This window comes from Camelus bactrianus, chromosome 13, assembly GCF_048773025.1.
Source record: "Camelus bactrianus isolate YW-2024 breed Bactrian camel chromosome 13, ASM4877302v1, whole genome shotgun sequence".
Lineage (NCBI taxonomy): Eukaryota > Metazoa > Chordata > Mammalia > Artiodactyla > Camelidae > Camelus > Camelus bactrianus.
This window is the reverse complement of record NC_133551.1, coordinates 48,798,685-48,807,775: the sequence shown is the minus strand read 5'-3', so window position 1 is coordinate 48,807,775 and position 9,091 is coordinate 48,798,685. Positions and strand designations below refer to the sequence as shown.

General features: G+C 48.6%; 1 long non-coding RNA gene across 3 annotated transcripts; it reads left to right on the top strand.

The window, feature by feature from the left end:
- The first annotated feature begins 53 nt into the window (after positions 1–53).
- Positions 54–8,873, top strand: LOC123618272 (uncharacterized). 3 transcript variants are annotated; one of them, XR_006726680.2, is made up of 3 exons: positions 54–663; positions 749–883; positions 8,286–8,873. It is a non-coding gene; the product is annotated as an uncharacterized LOC123618272 (long non-coding RNA). The 3 variants fall into 3 exon arrangements; XR_006726679.2 differs by lacking the exon at positions 8,286–8,873 and adding an exon at positions 1,717–2,546; XR_006726678.2 differs by lacking the exon at positions 8,286–8,873 and adding an exon at positions 1,686–2,546.
- The last annotated feature ends 218 nt before the right edge of the window (positions 8,874–9,091 follow it).

Genomic DNA, 9,091 nt, shown 5'->3' with positions numbered 1-9,091 from the left:
TATAGGACCCCAGCCATTGGCTGGCTGGGGGTGGGGTGGGCGGGGTCTGGGGCACGTCCGGGGCGGAGCTCTGCCGGGATGGGGCCAGGGGACGGGGAGCCGAATGGCGCCCTGCTGGGACCTGGACCTGGCACTGGCTGCGAGTCTCTCCGGCTTTCTGGGTCCCGGTAGCTTGCTCGCTGTGTGACCCTCCGCAAGTGTGCACACTTCTCTGAGCCTCAGCGGCCTCTGGCAAAATGGTAGAGAACATAAGAGCTGTAAGACAAACTAGGAGCGGCACAGAGTACCGCTTAAGAGCGAGGACTCGAGTCCTCACTCTGCCACCAGATAACATCGGTAATCTAGCGATAATGATAGTACCACCTCATAGGTTTGTTATGAAGATTAAGTGAGTTAATATTTGTAAAGTGTTTAGAACAGCGTCTGTTATGTGGTAAGTGGTATTTAAGTATTTGTTAGACAGACTACGGGAGGTCTTGCTCAGGGATTTTCTCCCGTCCCCTCTCCACCCCCACATTCCTGTTTCTAAGCCAGGCCTTGCTTTAGCACAGGCTGGGCCCTTTGCCTGCAAAACCATACCCATCTCTTCTCTGGACTTTAATATCAACTCCTCTGTGACGCCTTCCTCTACGCCTGACAGTACAAGTGAATCTATGATAACAGGTAAGTGTGAAAAATATGAAAGGTAACACAGGAGACTTTGGGTTTGAACGAGCTCAATTGTATACCAGACCTCGTGTGATCCTAGGCAAGATGCTGGCCCAAGAGATTCTGTTTTCTTCTGGGTAAAACGGGATGAAAACCACCACCAACTTCATGTGTAATCATGAGAGTTACAACATGCAGATAAGCTCGTGAAGTTCTTGGCACATGCTGACTTGAGGTAAGTCGCCCTTTAGTGGTAGTATTATTTCACCTTATTTCATCTGATTTCACCTCGTTTTCTCTTCTAGACCTGTGTCTCACTTGAGACACAGTGAAGGGAAAGACCCCTAGTCCAAAGATCTGGACAAAATCCAGACTTTAGACTGAGGGCCCCTTTCCCTATGGAGAGTGCCTGGGAGAGGCTACTTTCTGTTGGGAGGGAGGAGCCTGAGCTGACCACATGACCCCTGGAGTCCTCCATCTGGGCTGTGGGTCCAGTGCTGGCCAAGAGGCCACCCTGGTTGGGCAAGGAGCCCTGGAAGGGGAGCCCTTCTGGGCACACCTCTGCCCATAAGCTCCTATTTCAATGGTCTCCCAGCTGCTCAGCCTAGAAAGCTTGGGGCCACCTCTCCTTGTCTGATGCCAAGGGCCCCTAGTCCTGTTGATTTCATCTTCTGTACCACCCTAGCCTCCTTCCCTTCCTGCTGTCTGTAGCGCCTCCAACACATCTGGTCTCACCTCCTCTAGTGCTGACCTCACTCTCCTGTTGGTATGTCCAAGAGGAAACAGGGTCCAGCCTGGCCAGCCAGGTCCCTGGGGCACCAGTTTACAGGCTCAGCCTCACCCCTCACACCAGCACTTTCTACATCTGTACCCTTGCTCAGATTGTTTTCTCTGCCTAACTCCCTCCACCCCCACCTCACCAAGCCAAAATGCTTCTGGTGACACAAAGCACCCCTGGAACAGGGCCCCCTCCAGCAAGTGTCCCTGAGTCCTCCAGGAGGGAACTCTTCTCTCCTTTACCTTTTGGTGCTTCTTAGTGTGCTGCTCTTCCCATCCGTCTCCTCGCAGACTGATCACCTTGAAGATGGCTTCTGTAGCTGAGACACACAGGTGAAGCAGTGAAGGAAGAAGGCAGGAATGAGTGAGCAGATGAGCTGCTAGTCTGCCAGTTTCCTGCCAACACCAGCGTCTCCTTAAGGCCCTGTTCAGTTTCGTCACTTCCCTGCTCAAAGTCTCTCCATAGCTCCCTGTCTCCTAGCACATCCAGTCTGCTGTGTATGTCTCTTCCCAGCTCTGGGTATGCCCCACTCAGCCCATGGGTCACACTCATCATCACCCTTTCCTTCTCTAAGCTGGCCCTGTGCTGGCTATTTCCCCCAGGGACATAGGCAGGCTCCTGGAGCTCTCAAACTGGAGAGGATGCAAGAGGGGTGATGCACAGCACCAATAGCAAGTTGGGTGGACGGGGATAAGAATGGGTATGAGAGCAGAACTCGTACCACAGAGAAAGGTGAGGAAGTAAAGGGAGCTTTAAGGAAGGGAGAGGGCGTGCTGAGCAGGGTATAGCAGGCTGAATATAGGTTCACCAGGTGGGTCAGAGGGAAGGCCGTTCTTGGCAGAGGGAAGAACATGTGCAAAGACAGTAGACAAGCAGAGTAATTGCTGAAGAGGAGAAAGAATCTCTAGAGTCTAGACACTCAGAGACAGATGGGGAGCCCTGAATTCAGACTCCTGAGTCCCAGCTCTGCTATTTACATGCCAAATATCACTGAGTAAATCCCTTCTTTCTGAGCCTCAAGACCCACATCAGTAAAATAGGTGTAACAACCCCTTCCTTGGTTGACCAGAGGAAAAACGGATGTGTATAAAAGTTTATCCAAATAAACGGTACTAATGCATGATGTCAGAAATTCAATCAAAGCCCCTTACTACGGTCAGGGTGGGACTTGAAGATGGAACAGAGTGGCCAGAAAAACAGCTTTACCTTCGCCCCACCGCACCATACTTGCCCAAATAGACTCCCATTATCTGCTTGAAATTTCCGATTCTAGATGTTCTGTCTCGGTGAAAGTTTTATGATCCCTAGAGGGTACTGTATCAAGGTAAATTCAACAGAAGCTATTGACACTGATGAAATATTAGATTCTCAGGTGGGATAGTTTGGTTTTTGGGTGGCTGAGTCCTGGGAAATAGGATTTAACTCCAGCCAGGGAGCGGTCACCAGAGAAAGCCAAGGAAGAGAGCCTGGAAGGTTGGAATGCCTGGGAAGACAGGAGCAAATGCCCCAGGGGAGTCCTGAAAGTGCAGTTTAAGCCAGAAAGCCAGGCTAAATAGCGCCTGGGGCTGGAGCAGAAGGGGTTGGAAGGGAGAGGAGAGGAAGATGAGGGAATTCAAATGAGAGAAGTTAAGGAGGTGGGGTCAAACGCCAGGTATAAGGCTTTATTCAGTGGGCAGTGGGGAGCCATGGAGGGTTTTTGAGCAGGAAAGGACCTGAGGAAAGCTCAGCCTCCCTTCAAGCCTACCCTATCCTGGGGCTTTAAAGTGGAGTGTAAGGATGCCCCCCTCCCCAAGCTGCGCTCACACTGGAAGCTTTGTTCCCTGGATGCTACCTTTAGCCCAGGAAGGAACTCGGACTTTTTGATTCCAAGCACTTCTAGCCCTAGCCAGTCAGGAAAAGAGCTCCCTGGAGCTGGCGGGGCGGTGCCAGGTGGCCAGGCGGATGCTGGCGGTCTGGTGCGTGCCTGCATGCACACTCCTGGTCTCCAGCGGCGCTGTGCGCTGTGCGGGGGCAGTCCCAGCAGCCCCGGAGTCTGCAGTGAGTAAGACTACCCGGGAAAGAGTTTTTTTTGTTTGTTTGTTTGGTTGATTGGTTTTTTTCGCCTTTAAAGGCAAGCGTTCCTGGCAGCCAGAAGAAAAAAAATGCTTTGTTGAGTCAGCTGTAGCTGATTCAAGTTGGTGCTGGCGGGGCTGGGGCTGGGACGGGAGAGCCCCGATCCATAGGAGGTTCTGCCCCACACAGTCTCCCAGGCTGTGGGTAAACACGGCGGTGGACTCCTGGAAGGCCTGACAGGCCAGGCGGGACAGTTCTGTGTGCTTAATATTTTCCTTCTGACTTGCTCACCTGTTCCAACCACCTGCTCTCAGAGAAGTTTTCAGCTTCCTTTCTTTATTGTTTCACCTACCCCTCTCCGGCCCTCTGCGCGCTGTCTCATTAGGGCCACCACCTGCTCACCGCTGCTGATGGGGAATATTGAAGGAACACTTCCCCCATTCTCTTCTGGGCGCCAGGCTTGTCTGTCCAGCTGCCTCCAGAACAGCCCTCTGAATGTTGCACAGGTACCTGGTCCTCACCATGTTTAAACTCCTCCTGCTCTCACACCCTTCCTGGTCCCCACTCCAGAGATGGCTCCTCTAGCCACCAAATTGCCCAAGCCAGAGATCTGACATCTTCTTTGACTCGCCTCCCTCCTTCATTCCCAATATTGAGTCAATCCTGTGGACTTTGTCCTTCCAAAACATCCCTGGACTCCATCCCCTCCTCTTCATCCCACTGGCCTTGCACTAGTTCTCCCCATTCACGCTCGCACCTGCCACCTCACTGGTCTCTCTCAAACACCCAGCCATCGCATCATTCCCTTTTTTAAATATCTTTACGTGGCTGGCAACAATGTGGCTACATCCCACAGAGATAATGTTGAGTGAAAGAAGCCACATGCAAAATGAGTGTGATTTCACGTATACAAAGTTCAAAAACAGGCAAACTTATCTATGGAATTAGAAGTCTGGATAATAGTTACCCTTGGAAGGAGGATAGTGATGGCGAGGAGGGCTGATAATCAGGGCTGGTACTAGGATGAGGCAGGCTCCACATTACTGAGATCTCCCTTTTGCCCTGAGCTTTAATATGGCTTAACATGGCCCTGTTACTAATCCTGTCTTTATGTCAAGTTTTGGTATTTTGTCATCATGGATTTTTTTGGCATTAATTTTGACTTTTAAAAAATATTGCATTAAAAGCATTAATTATCTTGATGCCTGAGCTGTGCGGCATCCCCTTGCATTTTACTCAGGAGGTGAGTTCCTCACTTGTCACATCCTAGTCCTGACCTGCTGGTGATGTTTTCTGATCAGGGTGCTGGTTACATGCGTGTGCTCAGTTGGTGAAAACTCATGAGCTGGACAATTTCAGTGTTTGCACTTTTCTGTATGCATATGATGCTTCAATTAAAAAAATTTTTTTTCACCTTAAAAAATTCTTCTGTAGTTTCAAGGAAAGGACTGTTGTCTGCTTCATGTAGCAGCCCCAGCACCAAAAAAACGGTACCTGGCACACATTGGGATGCAGTACATATTTGCTGAGTGAATGAATACAATCATATTCCAGTTAATTTAATCCCCACAGGGACTCAATGAGATAAATATTTTCCTCTCCATTTTCTAAATGAGAAAACTGAGATTCAGGGTTGTGAATTAGTTTGCCCAAGATCTCATGGATAGTAGGTGTGAGTTCTAATACTTTGATTAAAAAAATAAACAGAAACTGACCTGCAGGACTTGCTCAGGCACCTGACCCAGCACCAGCACAAGCAGTGCACTGGGGCCTGGCTCTTATCACTGAGATGAAGTTATTTGAGCCATATCTTTCCCCAGATAATGACCTCCGTGGGATAGGGGCTCAGGCATCCTTACCTTCTCTGTGTCCAGCCAGTTACTTTGCACAGGGAAGACACTCTACATGTTTAATAAATGAATGAAGCAAAGAGTGAATAAATGAGAAGGCTGGCAGTGCTATGTGGTGCGTAGAGGACAGGTTTGCTGTGTGTCTTTAGGCTTATTACTCAGCCTTCCTAAGTCTCAATTTCCCCAGCTGTAAAATGGGAATAATATCAGTACTCCCCTCAAAGATTTGGTGATAACAAGAAGTGAGAAGTTAACTGTCAGGTGACTGGCATATAACAAATATTTGAAAAACGGGAACTATTTTTTTTTGTCATTTCCAGTGTTTCACATTCTCGAACCCTGATTTACTCGGGGTGGTAGGGATCTATCTCTTTCGATTTCCATATGTTGCCTTCTAGGGGTCTCCGGAGTTGGAAGGAGGGGACCTGATGCTGCCCCCAGGAGCTTTCTTCCTCTGGCCCACAGAGAGGATGAGAGCTGGAACAGTCTGCAAGTCTGGCTTTCGGGCCCAGCTCCACCCTGCCGGTGGTGCCATCTTTGAGGATTTGCTTCTTCTTTGTGGGCCTCAGTATTCTCTCTGTAAAATGGGGCTCAGAATAACCTTGACCTCGCAGGTCTCTGTGGAGGTTCAGTGGCCTATCTCAAGGCCTAGCGCACGGTTGGCCTTCCATGAAGTTTGTGCCCCAGGGTGCGAGGGAAAAGCAAGGAGGCCAGAGGCTCTCAGAGACCCTGAGAAGTCCAAGGACTGATGGGAAAAGCAAATAAATAGCCTGGGTAGGCTCCATTTTGTTCATAGAACCTTATTTCTCCTGAGAAGTGACATAATAAGGCCATTTATGCTGATGCACCTGTTTGTACAAAACACCTTCCCACATGTCATTCCTTGGGTCCTTCCTACACTTTGTGCTGAGGGCAAGACCATATTTATTCACATACCCATTGCACAGATGAGGAGACTGAGGCACACAGAGGTTAAAGCCACTTGCTTGAGATCATGCCAAAGGAGGAATTAAGTAGCAAATCGAAGGTCTGAGAGCTGGACCTCTTAACCTCTAAGTACCACCATACAGCAACTTGGAGCCAAAAGAAAGCACAGAGCTCACCTCCTGAGTGAGCTGCTATGGCCCAGTGGGCATCCGGCTATGCCCGCTCCCCCCGCCCAGCCCACACCTGGATGCCACCTGGAGTCACATGAACATTTGTCACAGAGGAGCTGGTTGACTCACTCCCTTATACTGGCGCTGACTCACACTCTAGAAGGTGAGAGAGAGCACTGGTTGAAAGCCTGGAGAAGCCCTCCCTTCCTCACCGAGGCTGGATATGAATACCCCCAAATCCATGGCGGTTTAGCTCTTAAGAAAAGGAAAGCACTGTGGGCTGGCTGGAGGCAGACATCGCTGGGCAGTGGTTTGACTCCACTCTGGGCAGTTACAGATTTGCTGGGTGACTTCAGGCAAGTCATCATCCCTTTCTAAGCCTCAATCTCTTTGGTTTCATAATGAAGGGGTTGCAACAGATGATTTCCAAGGCCCTTTACAGCATCTCCAAGGCCCTTTCAGCTCCGGATTGAGAAGACTTTTTATGTGTGTCGACAGTTTGCTATGTGCAGGTGCAGGGCTCAGTGACCAGTGTGGAATTACCCCCTTAACTCTCATAACAAATCCTAGACATACTCTTGCTATCTCGCTTCATAAAGGAGGAAACTGAGGCACAGTTTCAGAGTAATCTGCACGCAAGCAAGAGGCAAATCTGAGAAATTAAACCTCTTCTGCCCCCAGGGCTCTCATAAACTGGTCTATTCTTACCCCCTTTATCCTCTCCGACCTCAGTTTCCTCACTAAAACAATTGTTGTAAGATATACACAACATGAAATGTACCATTTTAATCATTTTTAAGTGGCATTTAGTATATTCACACTGTTGTGCAACCATCACCACTATCCATCCCTGGAACTTTAACTCCCCTCTCCCCCTTCTCCCCAGCCCCTGCCACCGTTCTACTTTCTGTCTCTACAAATCTGACTCTAAGTACCTCATATAAACGTCCCTCATCTTTAAAAACATGATAATGATGGTCAAGGGTTATTTGATCCTTCTCGCAGTGGGCCCGGTGGCTCGACTTGGATTTAAGTTTTTATTTAGCAGCTGTGTATCCTCAGGCAGGTTGCTTCACCTCTCTGCCTCTCCCATTTCCACACCCCTAAAATTGGCCTAACGAGTCCAGTCCTGTGGGACTGTTGGGAGGATCACAGGAGACAGCGGGGAGGAAGGTGTTTGGAAAGTCCACTGCCACTTCCAGACTTGTTACAAATACCTTCTTCCTGAGTGCTAGGACTGGGACCCTGGCTTAGATTTGTAGGTGTGAGACCTTAGAATTGTACTCTTCAAACATTAGCAGATGAGATGACTGAGGCCTAGAGAGGTAGATATGACTTGCTTCAAGTCACACATGGAACCTTTTACAGCCGTGAGCATCTATGCCCTGAGCACAGTGCCCTGAATATGGTGGGCACCCAACGGATGTTTGCGGCTGAGGCTGGAAGGTGGAGGTCATGGTGTCGAGGAGCGGGCCTTGACTGCTTGGCCACGGAGCCCTCCCCTCAAGCAGCTTGCATTCCAGCCTGTGCACCCAGAATCGTCAAGTGGCTCATGGATGGTGCAGGGCAATATTCTATCTTGGGTTTTCTTTTTATTGGTTCCCAGAGCCCTGGCCTTGTGGCTGAGAGTCCCATCTTTCATACTTCCTCAGGGTAATGATTGCTAGGATTTTTTGATGGCAAGTATCAATACACTTAAGCCAACTTCGGCCAATAAAGGAGACTTTTTTAAGGGATACAGAGGTCTCACAAGCAGTGGCAGGGGTGCAGTCGGATGCTGAGCTTTGGACTCAGCGAGTAGACTGCCGCCAGGATGGTCTGCATCCCTCATCCTTCCTTTATTTCTCTTTTTCTTCCCAGACAGGCATGTTCTGTGCCCCATGGCAGAATATGACCACCACACAATGCCAGAATTTACCTGGGACCATTTCAACAACCCTCAAGGCTGACTTGACTGTCTTCTGGTCTTGATTCTAAGTTTCTAGATGAGACAAGCAGATCGGCTAAGTTTGGGTGAGATGTCTGTCCTGGGTTCTATTGGCTGTGATCTGGTGATGGGTCATAGAAAATAAACAAGGCTGGCAGTCCTCACCTCTGTGTGAGAGTGGGGTGGAGGAAGGATGTTTGACTCCTGGTCACATAGGCAAACATGTGCATCTGTTAAAAAGGTTATTGAATGGAGAGTTACGTTCATTGACATGGAAGGTCCAGATATTTTTAAATAGAAACAAAAAGGGTTATAGAACAGTATGTTTATCACATTTAAAAAAGTAAATATACATATGGAATATAATTGACTTTCCATATATACATGCTAAATGTTCATTGAAATGATGGGTAGTATAATTAGGGGTACTTTTATTTTCTTCTTTTGTAATAGCTGCATTTTTCTGATTTTTCTGTAATGAATGAGTATTAATTGAGTAATAATAAAATAATCACTCTTACCACACAGGGCTGCAGTGTGTGTTAACTAAGACATTTATTCAGTTATTCAATATTTATTAAGCACGTCGTATGTGATGGTGCTTGTGGAAGCTGCATAGGGGCCAGTGGTAGAGGTTCAATAGTGGGGGTCACCCAAGGCTCCGCCTTCAAAGTGCACACAACGGGACTGGGTGCTCAGACACAGGTGCTTCTGCTTTAATGATCTCTGTGCACTCTGA